This window comes from Mustela nivalis (genome assembly GCF_964662115.1).
Source record: "Mustela nivalis genome assembly, chromosome: 4".
NCBI lineage: Eukaryota > Metazoa > Chordata > Mammalia > Carnivora > Mustelidae > Mustela > Mustela nivalis.
The window spans coordinates 110,988,600-111,010,828 of NC_139023.1; the positions used below are offsets into that span (position 1 = coordinate 110,988,600).

At 34.8% G+C, this 22,229-nt stretch overlaps 1 protein-coding gene across 12 annotated transcripts in view; it reads right to left on the minus strand.

Moving 5' to 3' along the window:
• The window catches only part of BMPR1B (bone morphogenetic protein receptor type 1B), a 399,701-nt gene that overhangs the window by 48,113 nt on the left and 329,359 nt on the right, over nt 1-22,229 (minus strand). Inside the window, exon 1 of one of the 12 annotated variants that reach the window (XM_082728081.1) lies at nt 20,384-20,517. The exons of the other annotated variants lie outside the window; for them this stretch is intronic. The gene's annotated coding sequence lies outside the window, so the exon portion shown is untranslated. Of the gene's footprint in view, nt 1-20,383; nt 20,518-22,229 lie in introns of those variants that run through there. 12 annotated transcript variants of the gene reach the window in all.

The following is a 22,229-nucleotide window of genomic DNA, read 5'->3' on the forward strand; positions in this document are numbered from 1 at the left end:
TGGAAAGATCTAAGTTTTTTACATTTTAAATAGAAACATTTCATTCATATAGGGTGACCTACCACTGAGGTGGTTTTCATACTTTCCCTCTCTACCACCACTTTTGGAAAGTAATGATGCTCACGAGGGGGGACATGCATTCACTGATACCTATTTTGTTCCAGACATTGTGGCAGGAGTTCTCATACACACTATGTAACTGCTTAAATTGTCAACCCAAGCAATGTTTGATTTACCTATCTCTCTCACAGCACACTATTATCTAAAATATATTGGGTTAAAAAACAGAAATTCTAGGCCAGAGATGCAATATACTCAATAGATGTATTATGCAGTATGCACACATTCATTTCTTACACCACAAATTAATGCCTCTAGCCACTGGTCACATCAGAGAATGGAGAAGGTTAAAAAATATATATATCATTTTTCCTGACTTTCTGTATGATAAGCTAATTATGCAAATTCCTAAGAAGTAATAATTGAAGGGGAAAACAATAAAATGTATTAAATCCTTTCACCAGAATATCCCCAATCATTAATTCTTAATTCATTAGATTGTTCAAATTTATACAAGACATGTACCTAACTCTCTCAAAGTTTCTTAAATTTTAGTCCAGAGAAGACATGTAGACTGTCATGCGCACAGGCAGAGTGTTAGAGGCAGAATCGCGGGCCACGCACAGTGATTCCGATTCCATAGGTTTCAGGCGAAACAGGGAAAGTGAATGTTCAAGACCCCATGAGATTCTGAGACAGATCATGTGTAGACTCCACTCTGAGAAACTCGGGACTAGATTAAGCTAATATTATTTATTTAATCCAACCACATAATTCATGGCAATAGATATATGTTACCTCTATACAACAGAAGGCTCATCCTTAAATTCCAAAGAAAACATATTATATGTATTTTGTATTTAAAGCCATTTGTTACAAGTTTGCCTGCCTAAACACCTCAGTACTGCTTGCTATCCAGGTGCAGTGGGCGTTGGTAAGCCTGTATGTCACCCTGCCATGTTGGCTTCCTTCTTTTTAAAGCTGGTTCTCAATCTTGCTAACTTTATGACCTGAGTAACCTCGAAGTAACTCGAAGTGATGAAAGTACGTTATTTAAAATTTATTACATCCTGCTTCCTTCATACCAGACCCCTTCACTTTGAAGTTTTAAAACAAAATAATTAAAATTCATTTATTATGCATATGTCTCATTAGCAAATATATATCGGGTGCCTTTCCTGTTCCTGGCACAGCCTGCATATGTAGGATGAACTGAAGATACACAGGATTTCCCATCTGGTGGGAAAAGTGGTTAAATGGAATGTTTATACTGAAAGGTCTCTGTTAGAAAAGGAAACATCTTAATATCAGAAATAAGATGTCTTTTAGTAAAAACACTTTAAGAAAGGATTCATATTTTCTTTTACATTTTAACTTTAATTAAAGACTGATATAGGGGTGCCTGTGTGGCTCAGTGGGTTAAAGCCTCTGCCTTCAGCTCGGGTCGTGATCCCGGGGTTCTGGGATCGAGCCCCGCATCGGGCTCTCTGCTCGACGGGGAGCCTGCTTCCTCCTCTCTCTCTCTGCCTGCCTCCTCTGCCTACTTGTGATCTGTCTGCCAAATAAATAAATAAAAATCTTTAAAAAAAAAAGTCTGATATAAATTCTAGCTAGAAGGAAGCTCTTTGCAATATTGTTTCTAACAACCCACGTTTACAACAGTGGACAGGTCAGAGCTCTAAAAAGAGATTCCTATGTAGTCATTAAAATGTTGGTATGGAAATAAAGTTATTGGCAAGAAAAATATTAAAATATATTTTTTTGTGGGAAAGGTAGATTAAAAAGTATTTTAATTATGAATTCCACTAGAATAACAGAAAAAAAAGCCTTTAAAAAAAGAACCTACAATATAAAAGAGATTAATAAAAAGCTGGTAAGCAGAAAAAAAGCAGTTAACTGATTTAACTAAGCAAAGATGCTGACTCCTAGTCCAAAGGTGGAGAAAAACCAAAAGCAAATCCATTTTACCACTTAACTCCAAAAAGACCTCAGAGTGGTACCAGAAGTGGCTTTGAGAAGTATAGTTCAGCTGCCCTCTCCTATCCCCAAAGGCTGGTAACATCATCTCTACCCTCCCTTCCCCTGCACCCTCGCAGAAGACTGAAAGAGTAAATCTGTTATACATATCACTGAGATGCCTTCCTTATGAATTCCTCTTCTATCATCAAGGTGAAGGGCTGCAGAAAACTAACCACAGGAGAGGGCAAGGGGTACCATCTTACTGCAAACATTCAGTGACCATCTACACTGGCTGTCAACTCCTCCTGTTCTCTCCCTCTACATGGCTTTCAGAACTTGATACAGCCTGGCTTATCTCTTCTTTACTCAGGAATTTGACCAGGTCAAGAACAAACAAAATACCCAAAGACAGGGATATTAGAGATTTCTCAGCGAAATAGCTCTGCAATATTATATGGTAAGGCCCATTGGTGACAAGATCTACCCAATGAAAGGAGCTTCTAATCAGATCTTATAGTGATCCATTCTCTTATGCACAAGCCACTAATTCAGGGTCACTAGATATATGAAGAAACCTCAAATACCAAATATTGAGAACAAATCAAACACAAAAAAGAAACCTACTTAGAAAAAACACACAATGGGGAAAAAACTTTAAAAAACTATAATTAATACTGTCATTTTCATTTAAAAAATACATAAATGAAACAAGAACGTGTTGCTACCAAAAGGGAGTAACAAATAAGGAACTCTAAAAATATGATTGCATAAATTAGAATCCCAATAGGTGAGTTGAAATAAAGATCAGGAAATCTCCCACACTGTAGTTTAAAACACAGAGATGGAAGAGTTCAGTAAATTAGAGCATCAATCTAGTAAATTCAAAATGTGAGTAATAATAATATCTCTGGAAAGAGACACTTGAGAAAACAGAGGGGAGAAATCATCAAATAAATAAATTGTGTACCATTTCCATAACTGAAAATCATGGTTTTCTAGTTTAAAAGGATTCATAGAGTATATGAATAGACCTACACACCAAGGTATGTTGTAAATTACATAACATGACAGACAAAGGGAGATCTTATATAACATATATTTTATGTATATAAAAGAGATTAAAAGTAAGGGTAGCACTGAATTTTCTACAACAAAACTGGAACGTAGAATAAAATAGAGTAATGTCTTCAAAATTGTGAAGAGAAAGTATTTCAAATCCAGAAATCAATACTTGAGTAAATTACAGAAAATATGATATGAAAAAAATTGAAGATTTTCAAGGTGTCAAAAATTTACCTCTCATACACCTTTCTCAGGAAGCTACTGGAAGAGAGGCTCTCTCCAAATGAATGTGTAAACAAGAAGACAAAAGAAAGGAGTTTCCACTATGGGAGATCTAACCCAAGTGCAAGGAGAAGCATACTCTCAAGATAATGGTAAAGGTGGTTGGTAAGATGAAAACTGACTGGACCGAAGGAACATCAAGCCTGACTGAAGGCAGGTCCAAAAATTTTGGGAGAAGAAATCCAAGAAGTTAAAATTAATACAATAACTCAGGTGTTTTAAATTTAAACTGATCAAGAGTTAGGAAATTAATTTGTGATGGAAATATAGGACTCTAAGGAAACAAATAACATTTTAACTTCTAGACATATAGCATAGTGAATGGAAATATGTATATAGTGGGAAAGACTGGTAAAGCTTCAAATGTGGAAAGTCAAAGGTAATGCCTAAAATTGAATAATCAAGAGGTAGCCATACAATTATTTATTTAGAGAAATGGAGAAAAATTACCAAAAGAACAAATGTAAAAAGAACAGGTGCATTCGGTACTAAACAGAAGAAACTGGAAGCATACTTTAATAAAAAATAAGCCAGCCTCTTCATGTTAAAACAATTAGCAAGTTTTCAAATAATGTATCTCATATGATGAATCCTTTGTAGTCTGTGTGTGTGAGAAAAAAATGAAGGATTCACATATATGTGCATATTGATAAAATGTAGGAAGATCTTAGTTCTTGTGGAAAATTTAATGACCTCTGTCAAGGACTACTAAATTTTGCATCATGAATTTTCATATTTTGCATCATGAAGTTTTTCATAGCTTGCATTTAAAAGGACCATGATTTGTGTTTCTACATCAGACTGGATCCATGGAGTAGCTCTAGATGGTAGCTGGAGCTATTTAAATGCATTTGCAAACTGCTTCTCAGTTCAAAACAAGGAAGTAATTAGTCTCATAGCCTGACCAGGGAATAAAGAACATCAGTGAACAAGGAAAACTCAGGCAATCTAAAAACAAAATCCAGCAAGGAAGAAGAAACTTTCCTAAATAATCTTCATTATGGGATACACCACCGAACCAATGATCTTTGGCTTGGTAGTGACACTGAATCCACTATGGTTTACCATATTTTATGTGTTTGTATGTATGTGTGCCTCAATCTATATTGCAAGTTACCAGCAATCTATTTTGAGGTATTCTGTAGAACATTCTAAGTTAACTACTTCAATTATTAATATGGAAAGACATCTGAGTCTGCTAGCTCCACGCAAGTTTCTGTCAATTCCTGATCTCAAACACTAGACAGTTAAAAACCATACCTTCTTTAAAATTTGTAAAGATGAGATAGGGTTACATCATCTTTCTAAAATACTTAACACTAACATGTAGTCAGAATGTATATCATTTTGCCAAAAACACACTCCTCAGGAAAAAAAAAAAGAGAGAGAGAGAGAGAAAAATATTGCTAGCTCATAATAGAGATACTATTTCTATAAGGCAAGTTAACAGATAAGATCCTGAATAAACATATTAGGCTGCGTTCATACAATGTAACCTGTACAAGTAAAAGTGGTGAGGATGATAAAATGATTTCTTTAATTAGCATAATTAAAGAAATTAATGGTTAAATGCAAATGAGACAATTGGAGACTTCTTCACTTGCTTTTGCCAAATAATCAAATCAAGAGAGTAATTTATGTAAAAGTCTTCAACTGCTACTTAGGAGTCAATTAATCTATATGAGTTTAACTCCCTGTGAAATGAAATTCATTATCACATAATTAATATTTCTAGTTGTGAGATAAAATAATTGAGTGATAATTTGGAGGTTAACAGAAAACAAGGGGGAAGAGAAGCAGTAGCAGCAGAATGATTAAATGATTAGTAGGATGATCTTATTAGATTTATCTTAAAATCTAAGGATGCTATTAAAAAGAAAAATTCTAACATCTTTTTCTTGAGATATAACTGACGTTCAACATTATATAAGTTCCAGGTGTATAACATGATGATTGAACATGTGTGTATATTACAAAAGATCATCACACTAAGCCCAATTAACATCCATTACCATGCATTGGTTTTTTTCCTTATGATGAGAATTTTTAAGATCTCTCTTAGCAATTTTCAAATATGCAATATGGTATTGTTAGGTGTATTACATATTAACTATATTACAATATTACACAGTGCCATACTGCACATTAAATTCCCATGAATTATTTATAAGTGGAAGTTTGTACCTTTTGACTCTCTTCACCCATTTCACTTACTCCCATCCCTTGCCTCTAGCAACAACCAATCTGTTTTATCAATGAGCTTGACTTATTTGTTTTGTATTGTTTTGTAAGCCTCCCCATATAAGTGAGACCATCTGGTATTTGTCTTTCTCTGTCTTATTTCACTTAACATAATGACCTCAAGGTCCATCCATGCTGCCACAAATGGCAAGACTTCTTTCTTTTTATGACTGAATAGTACTTCAGTGTGTACTTATATACAACATTTTTTTATCCATTCATCCACTGATGGACACTAAGGTTATTTCCATATCTTGGCTATTGTAAATAATACAGCAATGATGATGGGGTGTATATATCTTTTCAACTTAAGTATTTTCCTTTTTCTTTGGATGAATATCCAGAAGTGAAACTGTTGGACATATAGTGTTTGTTTGTTTGTTTTTTAATTTTTGAGAACCCTCCATACTGTTTTCCATAGCAGTTGCACCAATTTAGACTCCCAAGAGTAGGGCTCAAGGGTTCCCTTTTCCCCACATCCTTGTCAGCATTTGTACATTGTTTGTTTCTTTGATAACAACCATTCTAACAGGTGTGATATAAAATCTCATCTTGAGTTGCATTTCCCTGATGATTAATAAAGTTGAGCATCTTTCCATGTACCTGTTTGGCATCTGGATGTCTTCTTTGGAAAAGCATCAATTCAGACCTGCTGCCCATTTTCAACTCATGTATATATATATATATATATTCTGGATATTAATCCCTTATCAGATATATGATTTGCAACTATTTTCTCCCACTTAGTAGGTTCCCTTTTTTATTTTGTCAATGATTTCCTATCATGTGCAGAAGCTTTTCAGTTTGAGATATAGTACCACTTGTTTGTTTGTTTCTTTTTTCTTTTTATGCTTTAGTTGCCTTTGCTTTTGGGGTTAGATCCAACAAATCATCACCAAGACTAATATCAAGGAGCCTATGTCTATGCTTTTTTTCAGGAGTTTTATGGTTACAGGTCTTAAGATTGAGGTTTTAATCCATTTTGAGTTAATTTCTGTGTATGGTCTAAGATTGGTTGAGTTTTCCCAACAACATTAACTGAAGAAACTGTCTTTTCCTACTTATATATTCTCGGTTCTTTTGTCCCAAGTTAATTGACCATATATGCAGGGGTTTATTTTTAGGTTTTCTGTTCTGTCAATCTATGTATCTGTTTTTATGCCAATACCATACTGTTTTGATTACTATAGTCTTATAATATACAGTTGACCCATGAAAAACATGTGCAGATTTTATAGGTAGGTTTTTTTCAACACAGTACAGTACTGTAAATGTATTTTGTCTTATGATTTTTTAAATGACATTTTCTTTTTTCTAGCTTACTTTATTTTAAGAATATAGTATATAATACCTATAACATACAAATATGGTTAATCAATTGTTTATGTTTTTGGTAAGGCTTCCAAGTCAACAGTAGGCTACTAGTTTAGGGAAATAAAAAGTTATATATGAATTTTTTACTGCATGGGGGATAAGCACCCCTAAAACCCACATTGTTAAAGGATAGACTATAGTTTGAAATCAGGGAGCATGATGACTCCAGCTTTGTTCTTTCTCAAGATTGCTTTGGCTATTTGATGTCTTTCGTGGCTCCATAAACATTATTTAGAATTGTTTGCCACTGGAATTTTTATGGGGATTGCACTGAATCTGTAGATTGCTCTGGGTAGTATGAACATTTTAACAATATTAAATCTTACAATTTGTGAGCATGAAATATTTTTCCCTTTATTTGTGTCAATTCTTTCATCCAATGACTTGTAGTTTTTAGTGTATAGATCTTTCATTTCCTTGGTTAAATTTATTCCTAGGTATCTTATTCTTTTTGATGCATTTGTAAGTGAGACTATTTTCTTATTATTTTCTTTTTGATATTTCATTACTAGTGTATAGAAATGCAACAGATTACTATATATTGATTTTATATCCTGTAACTTCACTGGAATTCATTTACTAGTTCTACTGTTTTTTGGTGAAAGTCCTTTGCATCTGTAAACTGTGACATCTTTACTTTTTCCTTTCCGATTTGGATCTCTTTTATTTCTTTTTCTTATAAGTGCTCTAGGATTTCCAATACTATGTTGAATAGAAGTGGTGAGAGTGGGCATCCTTGTCTTATTCCTGCTCTTAGAAGAAAGGCTATCAGCTTTTCACTACTGAATATAATGTTAGCTGTGGGCTTCTTATATATCCTCTTTATTATTTTTTTAAAGATTATTTATTTATTTATTTGACAGATAAAGACCACAAGCAGGCAGAGAGAGACAGAGGAGGAAGCAGGCTCCCTGCTCAGCAGAGGGCCCGATGCAGGGCTGGACCCCAGGACTCTGGGATCATGACTGGAGACAAGGCAGAGGCTTTAACCCACTGAGCCATGCAGGCACCCCTGTTTTTATTAATTTTTGATGTGAGTTCCCTCTATACCTTCTTTGTCAAGAGTTTTTTATTATAAACTGATGTTGATTTCTGTCAAATGTTTTTTCTGTATCTATTGTGTTGATCATATGATTTTTATTCTTCATTTTTTAATGTGCTATATCATATTTATTAAGTTGCAGATGTTTAGCCATCCATGTACCCCTGGAATACTACTTGATCACGGTGAATGATCCTTTTAATGGACTGTTGTATTGAGTTTGCAAATACTTTGCTGAGGATTTTGCATCTGTGTTCATCAGGGATATTGGTTCATAATTTTCTTTTCTTGTGGCGTCCTTGTCTGGTTTTAGTACCACGGTACTGCAGGACTCATAAAATGAGTTTGAATGTATTCCTTCCTCTTCTGTTTTTTTGAAGAGTTTGAGAAGAATTGGTATTCATTCTTCTTTGATTGTTTGGCAGAATTCACCAGTGAAGTTATCTAGTCCTGGACTTCTGTTTGTTGGGGGGTTCTTAATTACTGATTAAGATCTTCTTAATAGCCAGTTCCCATTTGAGAAAAAGGGACAATAAGAAACTGGACTGTTTTGTCGACTGTTATCATTATGAAAAGGGATTTATCTGTAAAAATTAACTTTCATATAAAACCATACTCAATTTCTGCAAAATTAAGCCAGCCTCACAAACGTAAGCCAGGCATTTTGGAACAAAGACAAGACAGAACACATCAACTAAGGCATAAAAAGCACAATTACATGAATATACAAAGAATAATGATTTTATTAAAGCATGAATTTAGCCAGATAATAATGATGCTGAAATAAGAATTAGAAGAAAAGACAGAGATACATATTAATAATAAATGTGAACATCCAGATAAACAACAGAATAGCAATCATGCAGATTTACACCAAATATGAGATGTCTGATTAAGATAATTATCAAATTGTATTTTTTATATGTCATTTTATTTATTAGATTTCTAGTATCCCTCCATTTGAAACAGGAAAAAGGCAGACTTCAAGAGATTTAAAAGAAGTTTGATTATTCAGCTCATTCAAATAATGTAAGATTCTTTATTAATTAGATCTTCATTTTACTTGATTTTGCATTAAATTTTATATAAAAGATAACTATTGAAAGCAATTGAAAATAACTACTAAAGAAACATTAAATATAACTTAGTACATCATATTTTCTAAACCAACAGGTTAAATCTGTATAAAAAATCTTCTACTAAGGAAAGCTAAATAGTTAACAGCTTCTAATTAATTGAACAGAATTTCAACAAAAGTGATTATTTCTTACCAATAGCTTTCCAGCCAATTATTTTTTTATATTTAGTAACAGAATTATAAATAAACCTGACAGAAGAATGTAAGGGGGAAAATGGAAAAAGTCTAACTTCAGAAATTTCTTAGAATACTTCACTGAATAAATCACTCTTTAGAAGCTCATTCCATTTTTCACTTTCCTTTCTCCCTCCTACCCTCTCCATCCCCCCTCCCCTGTCTCTCTAATAACAATCTTTAACTTAGCAGTGTGAACCCTCACAATTCCAATACTGTCCACCCAGCATAGCTGGTTACATTATAGTTAACACAAATAGTTAATTATCGAAATTACCCTGATAATAAAAAACAGGGCTAGGCCCCTCCCCCAGAAGATCAACAAGAAATCCAGCCAAGACCAAGTTCACCTACCAAGGAGTGCGGTTTCAATACCAAGGAGAACAGCAGAATTCCAGAGGAGGAGAAAGCCAAACATGGAACTCATGGCTTTTTTCCTGTGATTTTTTTTAGTCTTGCAGTTAATTTAATTTTTTCTTTTTCATTTTTTTTTTTTCTTCTCGCCTTCGGGTAAAAATTTTTTTTTTTAACTGTTACCTTTTTCTTTTTTAATGATTTTTTACTAGTTTATCTAATATATATAAATTTTCTTTTTTACATTTTTCTTAGGTGTTTTCTTTTTTAAAAAATTCTTTTCTTTTCTTTTTTTTTCTTTTTTCTTTTTTTTTTCTTTCTTCCTTTTTGAACCTCTTTTTATCCCCTTTCTCCCCACTCATGATTTTGGATCTCTTTTAATTTGGTTAAAGCATATTTTCCTGGGGTTGTTGCCACCCTTTTAGTATTTTACTTGCCCCTTCATTTACTTTTATCTGGACAAAATGACAAGACGTAAAAATTCAACACAAAAAAAAGAACAAGAGGCAGTACCGAAGGCTAGGGACCTAATCAATACAGACATCGGTAATATGTCAGATCTAGAGTTCAGAATGACAATTCTCAAGGTTCTAGCCGGGCTCGAAAAAGGCATGGAAGATATTAGAGAAACCCTCTCGAGAGATATAAAAGCCCTTTCTGGAGAAATAAAAGAACTAAAATCTAACCAAGTTGAAATCAAAAAAGCTATTAATGAGGTGCAATCAAAAATGGAGGCTCTCACTGCTAGGATAAATGAGGCAGAAGAAAGAATTAGTGATATAGAAGACCAAATGACAGAGAATAAAGAAGCTGAGCAAAAGAGGGACAAACAGCTACTGGACCACGAGGGGAGAATTCGAGAGATAAGTGACACCATAAGACGAAACAACATTAGAATAATTGGGATTCCAGAAGAAGAAGAAAGAGAGAGGGGAGCAGAAGGTATACTGGAGAGAATTATTGGGGAGAATTTCCCCAATATGGCAAAGGGAACGAGCATCAAAATTCAGGAGGTTCAGAGAACGCCCCTCAAAATCAATAAGAATAGGCCCACACCCCGTCACATAATAGTAAAATTTACAAGTCTCAGTGACAAAGAGAAAATCCTAAAGCAGCCCGGGAAAAGAAGTCTGTAACATACAATGGTAAAAATATTAGATTGGCAGCTGACTTATCCACAGAGACCTGGCAGGCCAGAAAGAGCTGGCATGATATTTTCAGAGCACTAAACGAGAAAAACATGCAGCCAAGAATACTATATCCAGCTAGGCTATCATTGAACATAGAAGGAGAGATTAAAAGCTTCCAGGACAAACAAAAACTGAAAGAATACCAAACCAGCTCTACAGGAAATATTGAAAGGGGTCCTCTAAGCAAAGAGAGAGCCTACAAGTGGTAGATCAGAAAGGAACAGAGACCATATACAGTAAAAGTCACCTTACAGGCAATACAATGGCACTAAATTCATATCTCTCAATAGTTACCTTGAATGTTAATGGGCTAATTGCCCCTGTCAAAAGACACAGGGTATCAGAATGGATAAAAAAACAAAACCCATCTATATGTTGCCTCCAAGAAACTCATTTTAAGCCCAAAGACACCTCCAGATTTAAAGTGAGGGGGTGGAAAAGAATTTACCATGCTAATGGACATCAGAAGAAAGCAGGAGTGGCAATCCTTATATCAGATCAATTAGATTTTAAGCCAAAGACTATAATAAGAGATGAGGAAGGACACTATATCATACTCAAAGGGTCTGTCCAACAAGAAGATCTAACAATTTTAAATATCTATGCCCCCAACGTGGGAGCAGCCAACTATATAAACCAATTAATAACAAAATCAAAGAAACACATCAACAATAATACAATAATAGTAGGGGACTTTAACACTCCCCTCACTGAAATGGACAGGTCATCCAAGCAAAAGATCAGCAAGGAAATAAAGGCCTTAAACGACACACTGGACCAGATGGACATCACAGATATATTCAGAACATTTCATCCCAAAGCAACAGAATACACATTCTTCTCTAGTGCACATGGAACATTCTCCAGAATAGATCACATCCTCGGTCCTAAATCAGGACTCAACCGGTATCAAAAGATTGGGATCATTCCCTGCATATTTTCAGACCACAATGCTCTAAAGCTAGAACTCAACTACAAAAGGAAGTTTGGAAAGAACCCAAATACATGGAGACTAAACAGTATCCTTCTAAAGAATGAATGGGTCAACCGGGAAATTAAAGAGGAATTGAAAAAAATCATGGAAACAAATGATAATGAAAATACAACGGTTCAAAATCTGTGGGACACAACAAAGGCAGTCCTGAGAGGAAAATATATAGCGGTACAAGCCTTTCTCAAGAAACAAGAAAGGTCTCAGGTACACAACCTAACCCTACACCTAAAGGAGCTGGAGAAAGAACAAGAAAGAAACCCTAAGCTCAGCAGGAGAAGAGAAATCATAAAGATCAGAGCAGAAATCAATGAAATAGAAACCAAAAAAACAATAGAACAAATCAACGAAACTAGGAGCTGGTTCTTTGAAAGAATTAATAAAATTGATAAACCCCTGGCCCGACTTATCAAAAAGAAAAAAGAAAGGACCCAAATAAATAAAATCATGAAGGAAAGAGGAGAGATCACAACTAACACCAAAGAAATACAAACTATTATAAGAACATACTATGAGCAACTCTACGCTAATAAATTTGACAATCTGGAAGAAATGGATGCATTCCTAGAAACATATAAACTACCACAACTGAACCAGGAAGAAATAGAAAGCCTGAACAGACCCATAACCAGTAAGGAGATTGAAACAGTCATTAAAAATCTCCAAACAAACAAAAGCCCAGGGCCAGACGGCTTCCCGAGGGAATTCTACCAAACATTTAAAGAAGAACTAATTCCTATTCTCCTGAAACTGTTCCAAAAAATATTAATGGAAGGAAAACTTCCAAACTCATTTTATGAGGCCAGCATCACCTTGATCCCAAAACTAGACCAGGATCCCATCAAAAAAGAGAGCTATAGACCGATATCCTTGATGAACACAGATGCGAAAATACTCAACAAAATACTAGCCAATAGGATTCAACAGTACATTAAAAAGATTATTCACCACGACCAAGTGGGATTTATTCCAGGGCTGCAAGGTTGGTTCAACATCCGCAAATCAGTCAATGTGATACAACACATCAATAAAAGAAAGAACAAGAACCATATGATACTCTCAATAGATGCTGAAAAAGCATTTGACAAAGTACAGCATCCCTTCCTGATCAAAACTCTTCAAAGTGTAGGGATAGAGGGCACATACCTCAATATCATCAAAGCCATCTATGAAAAACCCACCGCAAATATCATTCTCAATAGAGAAAAACTGAAAGCTTTTCCGCTAAGGTCAGGAACACGGCAGGGATGTCCATTATCACCACTGCTATTCAACATAGTACTAGAGGTCCTAGCCTCAGCAATCAGACAACAAAAGGAAATTAAAGGCATCCAAATCGGCAAAGAAGAAGTCAAATTATCACTCTTCGCAGATGATATGATACTATATGTGGAAAACCCAAAAGACTCCACTCCAAAACTGCTAGAACTTATACAGGAATTCAGTAAAGTGTCAGGATATAAAATCAATGCACAGAAATCAGTTGCATTTCTCTACACCAACAGCAAGACAGAAGAAAGAGATATTAAGGAGTCAATCCCATTTACAATTGCATCCAAAACCATAAGATACCTAGGAATAAACCTAACCAAAGAGACACAGAATCTATACTCAGAAAACTATAAAGTACTCATGAAAGAAATGGAGGAAGACACAAAGAAATGGAAAAATGTTCCATGCTCCTGGATTGGAAGAATAAATATTGTGAAAATGTCTATGCTACCTAAAGCAATTTACACATTTAATGCAATTCCTATCAAAGTACCATCCATCTTTTTCAAAGAAATGGAACAAATAATGCTAAAATTTATATGGAACCAGAAAAGACCTCGAATAGCCAAAGGGATATTGAAAAAGAAAGCCAACGTTGGTGGCATCACAATTCCGGACTTCAAGCTCTATTACAAAGCTGTCATCATCAAGACAGCATGGTACTGGCACAAAAACAGACACATAGATCAATGGAACAGAATAGAGAGCCCAGAAATAGACCCTCAAATCTATGGTCAACTAATCTTCGACAAAGCAGGAAAGAATGTCCAATGGAAAAAAGACAGCCTCTTCAATAAATGGTGCTGGGAAAATTGAACAGCCACATGCAGAAAAATGAAATTGAACCATTTCCTTACACCACACACAAAAATAGACTCAAAATGGATGAAGGACCTCAATGTAAGAAAGGAATCCATCAAAATCCTTGAGGAGAACACGGGCAGCAACCTCTTCGACCTCTGCCGCAGCAACATCTTCCTAGGAACAACGCCAAAGGCAAGGGAAGCAAGGGCAAAAATGAACTATTGGGATTTCATCAAGATCAAAAGCTTTTGCACAGCAAAGGAAACAGTTTACAAAATCAAAAGACAACTGACAGAATGGGAGAAGATATTTGCAAACGACATATCAGATAAAGGACTAGTGTCCAGAATCTATAAAGAACTTAGCAAACTCAACACCGAAAGAACAAATAATCCAATCAAGAAATGGGCAGAGGACATGAACAGACATTTCTACAAAGAAGACATCCAGATGGCCAACAGACACATGAAAAAGTGCTCCATATCACTCGGCATCAGGGAAATACAAATCAAAACTACAATGAGATATCACCTCACACCAGTCAGAATGGCTAAAATCAACAAGTCAGGAAATGACAGATGCTGGCGAGGATGCGGAGAAAGGGGAACCCTCCTACACTTTTGGTGGGAATGCAAGCTGGTGCAGCCACTCTGGAAAACAGCATGGAGGTTCCTCAAAATGGTGAAAATAGAACTGCCCTATGACCCAGCAATTGCACTATTGGGTATTTACCCTAAAGATAGAAACATAGTGATCCAAAGGGGCACGTGCACCCAAATGTTTATAGCAGCAATGTCCACAATAGCCAAACTATGGAAAGAACCTAGATGTCTATCAACAGATGAATGGATCAAGAAGATGTGGTATATATACACAATGGAATACTATGCAGCCATCAAAAGAAATGAAATCTTGCCATTTGCGACAACATGGATGGAACTAGAGCGTATCATGCTTAGCGAAATAAGTCAAGCAGAGAAAGACAACTATCATATGATCTTCCTGATATGAGGAAGTGGTGATGCAACATGGGGGCTTAAGTGGGTAGGAGAAGAATAAATGAAACAAGATGGGATTGGGAGGGAGACAAACCATAAGTGACTCTTAATCTCACAAAACAAACTGATGGTTGCTGGGGGGAGGGGGTTTGGGAGAAGGGGGTGGGATTATGGACATTGGGGAGGGTATGTGCTTTGGTGAGTGCTGTGAAGTGTGTAAACCTGGTAATTCACAGACCTGTACCCCTGGGGATAAAAATATATGTTTATAAAAAATAAAAAATTAAAAAAAAAATAAATAAAAATTAAAAAAAAAAAACAGGGCTGTGGAAGCCAATCTAAAATTAGTTTTCATTTTTTTAGAGGGACATGAGATTTTTAGGGAACAAATGAACCACAAGATGACTTGAAGACATATGTTTGCTCATTTGTGTGTTTTTAATGAATTGCAACTAGATTATATTTATATTCCTTATGATTTTCATACCTAAGAGATTTATAGACGTTTTAGGCAAATTAATCAAACTTCATGAAATAACCTAATGATTATCACGCAGTAGTATGTGACTTCCATTCAATCACAAAGTTTAAATAGGAAGCTACCTTTATTGAATATCTTGAATATCTTTACTTGGATATATGTTTTGGTTATATACATGTTTTCAGTTATTTGTATACTTGTATATACTTAAATACAAGTTTTCTGTGGCATCTCTTCTTGCATAATTTAGCAAATAAGGTAGTGTTATAAAGAGTTTCTTTAACGTATTTGTTTGAGATCAGTGGACAATTATTAGCTAGTAGGTTGGTATAAAACCTCACAATAACTAATTTTTTACCTATAGGCTTAATAATTCATTTATTTTTAAAATATTTCTATATTATTTTAAATTACTGTGTACTCTTCCTCATGATTTTTACAGAAAAACAAAATAAGATTTTTACAAAAATTCAGAAAACACAGAACTAAAGTAAATAAAGTATATATATATATAAATTTATAACAGTACAGGTCTCCAACAGATAAATTTTAACTTCCATATTCACCCATTATATCCTGAAGTATATTTTAGCTATATTTGGCTTAAACGTTTTTCTCAGTAACATTCTTATCACTTCAAAAACAGAATAAATAAAACATTTTAAGTTTTGTGATACAGAAAACTGTTTCATACATCACAGTGAAGAGAATATCAGAATTCACTGTCACATTAAAACAGAAAACAATCTATGAATAATATTGGTCTCTAATCAAGGAAACTTACATTGTAAAACACAACGAAATGAGAATTGGATTTGACTCTTCAAAATTCCTTGAAAGATGACATATGATTATTTTGTGCCACAGGATCTACTACTAATCTTTCCCCTTTCCTCATTTTTTTTAGTTTTTTTTTTTTTTAAGCTCTCTGAATACCCCAAAAATTAACAAAGTTTCAAGTGTTATCACTGTTCTACCTCATCTTCATCAGAGGGCAGGCAGGAGAAAGAAGAGAAATTGAAATTCCTATCACACAAGTTTGTACTTTAAGTATCTTGGATAAAAAGATTAATGAGGAAACATTTAAAAGTACTAAATTGGTGAACAGTCCTTTGAGAAGGATCTATCCTACTCCTATCCACACTGTAATGATAATAAATAATGTGACCCAATGCCCATTCCCTTTCTCAAACAAAACTGATTTAAATACATTGGTTAAAACAAAGGCTTATGGTACATAGGAATAAATTTTGAATCAGAGCTTAAAAACAATATTAATCTTTAAAATAACTTCTGGTAAAAAAAAATAACTTCTGGTGATTTCAAACAATGTGTTTAAATAACTAAATTCTTTTCATCATTTAAACCTTGAATCCTTTAACTCAGTTCAGTGATTTAATTTACTGTCTAGTAAGTTTATTGAGTTAAAAGGCCCAATCTCAATTCTCATTGCCTAACCCCCTTTTATTATATGAAGCAATTTTCAGATAAGTTTTCTAAATTGTTTGCAAAAAAATTTTAGAAAAAAAATGAACAATGAAACCCAGTCATTAATAAAAAATTGGAATATGTTAATTCCTAAAAAGTAACAAAATACAAATACGAGTCTGATTCAAAAATGCCAAACTGAAATCACATATAGTTTAAGGGGAGAGTAGACTTTCTCTTACTAACTATAATGTTACCTGTACATGAATCTTTCTCCTTCAAGAGTCTCAGAAGTCAGAGGACAAAGGTAAGATTCTGTGGTAAATTCCTGGACATGCTGGGGGGTGAGGGTGGGGAGTGAAATGTCAGATGAGAAACCAGTATCAGGTATGGTCACCCTGCAGTGGACACAGACTTGACCAAGACAGAGGCTAAAACAGACAAAATAGTTCAAGCCCCAGCTCCACTATTCCCTTGCTCTGGGCCCTTTGCAAATCACTTCACCTTCCTTACACAAGATGCAGAGAGCACCGGCACTCACTGGTTTGCTGGGAGGACTGGAGGAGATATTCCAAGCAAAGATCTTAGTGCCTTGCAAATAGAAAGAGTGATATTAGTAATCACTGTCATTTGCTGCGCTGCTTAAGCTTATGATTCAATTTTTGTGTGTTCATTCTTCAGATTTTTCTTTCCCTGTCTCAGTTTTTTCGTTCCTTTCCCCTACCCCTTCATCTTCTACATTCCTCTATTTCCTATTTTTCTTTTTCTTCTCTCCCCAACCTCTTTCTCTCAACTCTCTATCCCTCTTCAATTCCCCTTTCTTCTGCTTCATTTTACTTACTTTTAGTTTCTCTTTCTTTTTAGTTTCATCACTGTGAGCAAAAAAGTCTATAAAATACAGAGTTGGGGTTTAAGAAACATTGAAAATTTGTGCAAAGCCAACTAATACATTATTCTTAATTTTTTTCTTATTGTGCATTAATTTATTTAGCAAATAATCATTAAATCTATTCCATTCACAAAACACAATGGCCCAGAGCACTTGAAGTGCCCCCAATAAAATAACAATCTTGCTGGTGAGACAAATCAACTACACGTGGAACATGGTGAGACAAATCAACCACATATGGAAAACCAAAAAACAGTATATGCAAACAATCAAATAGATGTCATAATGCCACGTATAATTGTCAAAAGAAGTCAGTCCTAGGTAGGGGTGCACAGGAGGGAAGAGGACTATGGGTGGCAGTAATGAACCAATATCTTTTACAGAAAACAGAAGCACCGAAACCAGGGATACTGACAAGTTTTCATTTCCACAGTTTATTGTTGACACTATTGAGTAGGTTAAGAAAACACATTAGTTTAGAAATGTTAGAGATGTGCTGGCTCTCTACAAGAAACGAGGGCTTTTATCATAAAATATCTCTACATGTTTCCATTTATTGGCAATTGCATCTCTTTTCACCACACTCACACATCCACATTACTGCATCACTCAGGCTCTGTAGGATAATCATGTTTTCAACATTTTACATCATAAAAGCCCTGCCAAGAGATCCCAAAACATCTGGATAAAAAGTGAAAGCTTCAATCATTCAAGTATTTTATTTTATGGGATGCTAGATTATGACTTGAGCAAATCATAAAAAAAATTAAATATCACATAAATTTGAACAGACAACATATACATTTATATTTATTTATTTGGTAGGTAACAAATGCAGAGCTATGAGCCTGAGGAAACACAAGTGATTATGATGAATACAGTTCTTTGGACATCACAGGTATACCCTCTAAAGGTAAGACAGCAGCTGGCTTTTCCCTCAGGTCTTAATATGCTTTTAAATTTAGAGAAACTCAAACAATATGTTCAAATAAATTAAAAATCTTTGAAAATACTCAAAACTATAACATAGTTAAAGGTATCTTAATGAAAGTATCAATACAAGAAGTAATGAACTTGACAAGCAAGTAACTACTATGTTTAAAAATAATTTAACATTGAACAATCTATATTCATAAAATAGCACAATCACAGCTGATAGGATGGTTTTAAAATTAAAAGTGCCTGCGTATTTTATCCCTGTGTAAAGCCATATTGTTGGCAAAGAAACTGAATCACAGTCCCCGTGGCAGTAAAATGTCAGAGAGTCAACTTGGACTTGGCAGATAACCAGGAGTTACGGTTTTATTCAGTGACTCCTACCAATGCTCTGTTCCACAGAATTCTGAGGCTAATCAAAGCCGATGTTTAGCTTGCCACCACACCCAAACTTACTCCTCACAAGCACTCCCAAGACAGCTTGACAGGTAAAACTACTTGGAACATACTCCTACAGGTAAAGAAGAAAAGTCACAATGAAGGCAGACAGAGCAGAAACCAAATCACCACGTTTATGCTATTCTTTTTCCCCAAAGGAAAAAAAAACCTCGAAAGCACTTAGGATCTCTTCGTTTCTAATCCTTCTGTAACCTCTAATTGGATAACTGTTAGAAGATACCTTAGTTAAGGTGCATATTGACGTAAAAATACAGACATGTCACTATTTCAAATGTTTATCTATTTGAGGCATAAAACATAGAGACTACCCATGTTTATATTTTTAAATCTCAACTTAGAATGCACTATTACCAACTACTCATCACCAGTAACTTTAAAGGTTTATCTCTCATGAGACAATATGGAATGATGGTACCAATAACAAAATGTATTAAAACAAAATCTGAATACTAGAAAGCCTTCCTAGTTTTAAGGGTAAAACTGTGAAGAAACAACTGTTCACACGCTGCAGAATCATCTACATTGCTTTGTTTACATTTATGCTTTATGCTTCTTAACAGTGTCTTCTGAGACAGACGCCAAAACTGACATGAAGTACTAAAATATCTTTGTCTTCCTTTTTGAGTGTCTACCTTGATAAAAAGAATTTATAACATCCTTATTAAAAGTAAGCGACTTAGTAACTACACTTTCAAAACATTCATGGGTACTAATATTTAAATGCATAATTAATACTTTGAACAGATGCTAGATTGGCATTTTTCAAAAATCCTGTTTGGAAGAAAGCAACCTTGGCTTTTAAAACCTACAAATTCAGAGTTACATGTCAGAGAGAACAGATGAATTCTCAGTGTCAAAGCTACGAACAATTAAATTACACCACAAGGACTTTACATAGCCCCAACACTTGATTCTAAGCATGACAGTGTTGGAAAATGTGTCAGGGTAAACACACACACACCCACTCCAACACATATACAGCACAAAACACATGTAAAAGTTTCCGTAGTTAAAAGTAAGCTAAATTATAGACTCCTGGGAGGGCTAAGCTGAACTGCATTTTCCTGAAATGTGATTCTTGCACAGAAAGTTTTTGAACCCCCCTGAACTGCTCTATTCCACCCTCTATGCCAAGAAAGATTAAGTTCTATCATCTTTTCTTGTGCCGAAATGGACTTCACTGGCCTTGCAAACAATTTTTGAAGGGTAAAAACAGGCTCTAAGATATAAAGCTTCTCCCACTACTCACTTTTGATTTCTGTTCGCTTGATAGATCGTTGCCAGGTTCCCTGGGATGAGACATGAGGAGGAGGCACAGAATTGCTAGGGGTTTCCACTAAAAAGACCAGCACCGAAGGCAGCACTAATCCTGCACCTGTGATGTGTTATTCCCCAGTTAAGAAATGCAGTCCAGACTGTGGTTGCCTAATACAGCTCAGCTGTTTTTTCAGTCCTCCCTTTGATTATAAACTGGCAAGAGAGATTATTCCAGTCAGGCATTGAGCTGTGCTCAGGATACATGGCATATGACAGTGGAAAGGTAAAAGAGAAAGGAAACCTTAGAATCAAAAAAATAAATAAAAAGAAAGAAAAGAAAAAAAGTCACTGACCACAGTGTATTATATATCATTTCCAGATGGTTAAAAGCTGCCTCTGATTATAACCAAGGCAGAAAATATAGGACGTTAAAATACCTAGAAATCTATTTTCGATATTGCCCTGCTGCCACTCAGAGTGGTACTTCAATGTGCAATTCTTAAGTTTATTTTAAAATAAGTACAACTTCACCAGCTGATCAGCTATGTAAACATTTTTAAATCTTTCTTTAAAGAGGCTTACCAAACCTAAAAGTCAAAATCCTCTTACAATTTGGAACCTTTCATAATGTTGGGAAACCTGAAAACCAAATGACTTCTATTAATTTTTTTGTTTTTATTAAATCCACCATATCATTTGACTTATTAACATTTTTTACATAAAATCTGTATTTGAGACTTAACTATCCTATTCACCACATGTGGTTATACCAGCTTTAGATATTTATTTTACCCAGCATAAAATGACTAGCAAGTCCAAACTGATTTAAAAGACACGTATCATTCACAGGCTGACTACACAGCACTGTGATTTCACAGAGAGGAAGAAAAAATGGCCACGATGTTCAGGAGCCATAAAATCTAGTAGTGGACAGTAGAACAGAAGTGTTGCTGTTCTTGTTCTTTAGTCATAAAAGGGCTGCTGACCATTCCCTCACACCAATGCCCACACTCCATTTCCTTTTCACACTCTATATAAGCACAAAACCATCTAGCCCCCAGGCTAGTAGCTGTGCCATTTTAAATAAATAATCTAAAACCTTATCCAAAAAAAAAACAGATACCCTTTCCTAATAGCAGATGGTTAAAAAATAAAAACAAAAAATTAATTTATAGGCACAAAAAGAGGTGAAGTGAAGAAAATATATCCATTTCAAAAAAAAACCTTAAATATATACATTAAAGAAAAGGTTTTAATGTTTTTTTATCAATTACCTACTATCTGCTAAGCAAAGCACTTTACTAAAAAAATTAGAAAAACTCCCCATGATATATGTTAAGAACAATAGAGAAAAAAAAATTCCTGTGACTATAAAGACATTCTCTCTAATCAGAATTTGACAAATTATATGACTTATATCCAGATTTTGGGGTTAGAGATAATACTGCATCTAGGCTTCCCAGTAACACTCTCAGACCCACTAAAGGAGGACCGAAATTTAGGTGGTATGCCACAATATGTTCTATTTACCTTCTCCTGACTATTCCCATAACCCAGTTTGGGCATCCGAATTAAAACAAGATGGCTGAATTGGCTCCTGGATATGGATATGACTAGCAACGTACAGACTTTTGATATTTTAAGATGAAAATATTTTTCCTCTGAATTAATTGGCCATTAAAATAAGGCTGAGATTTTGAACCACATCTGCTCAGCTTTGATTTTTAGGAATAAGTTTGCCAAAGGATAATCTTGTTGACTTTTGGGCAGAAACACTGAGGAAAGATCTGAACTGAGGCTATGTTATTATAATGATTGTGTTATCTTAAATCTGAGTA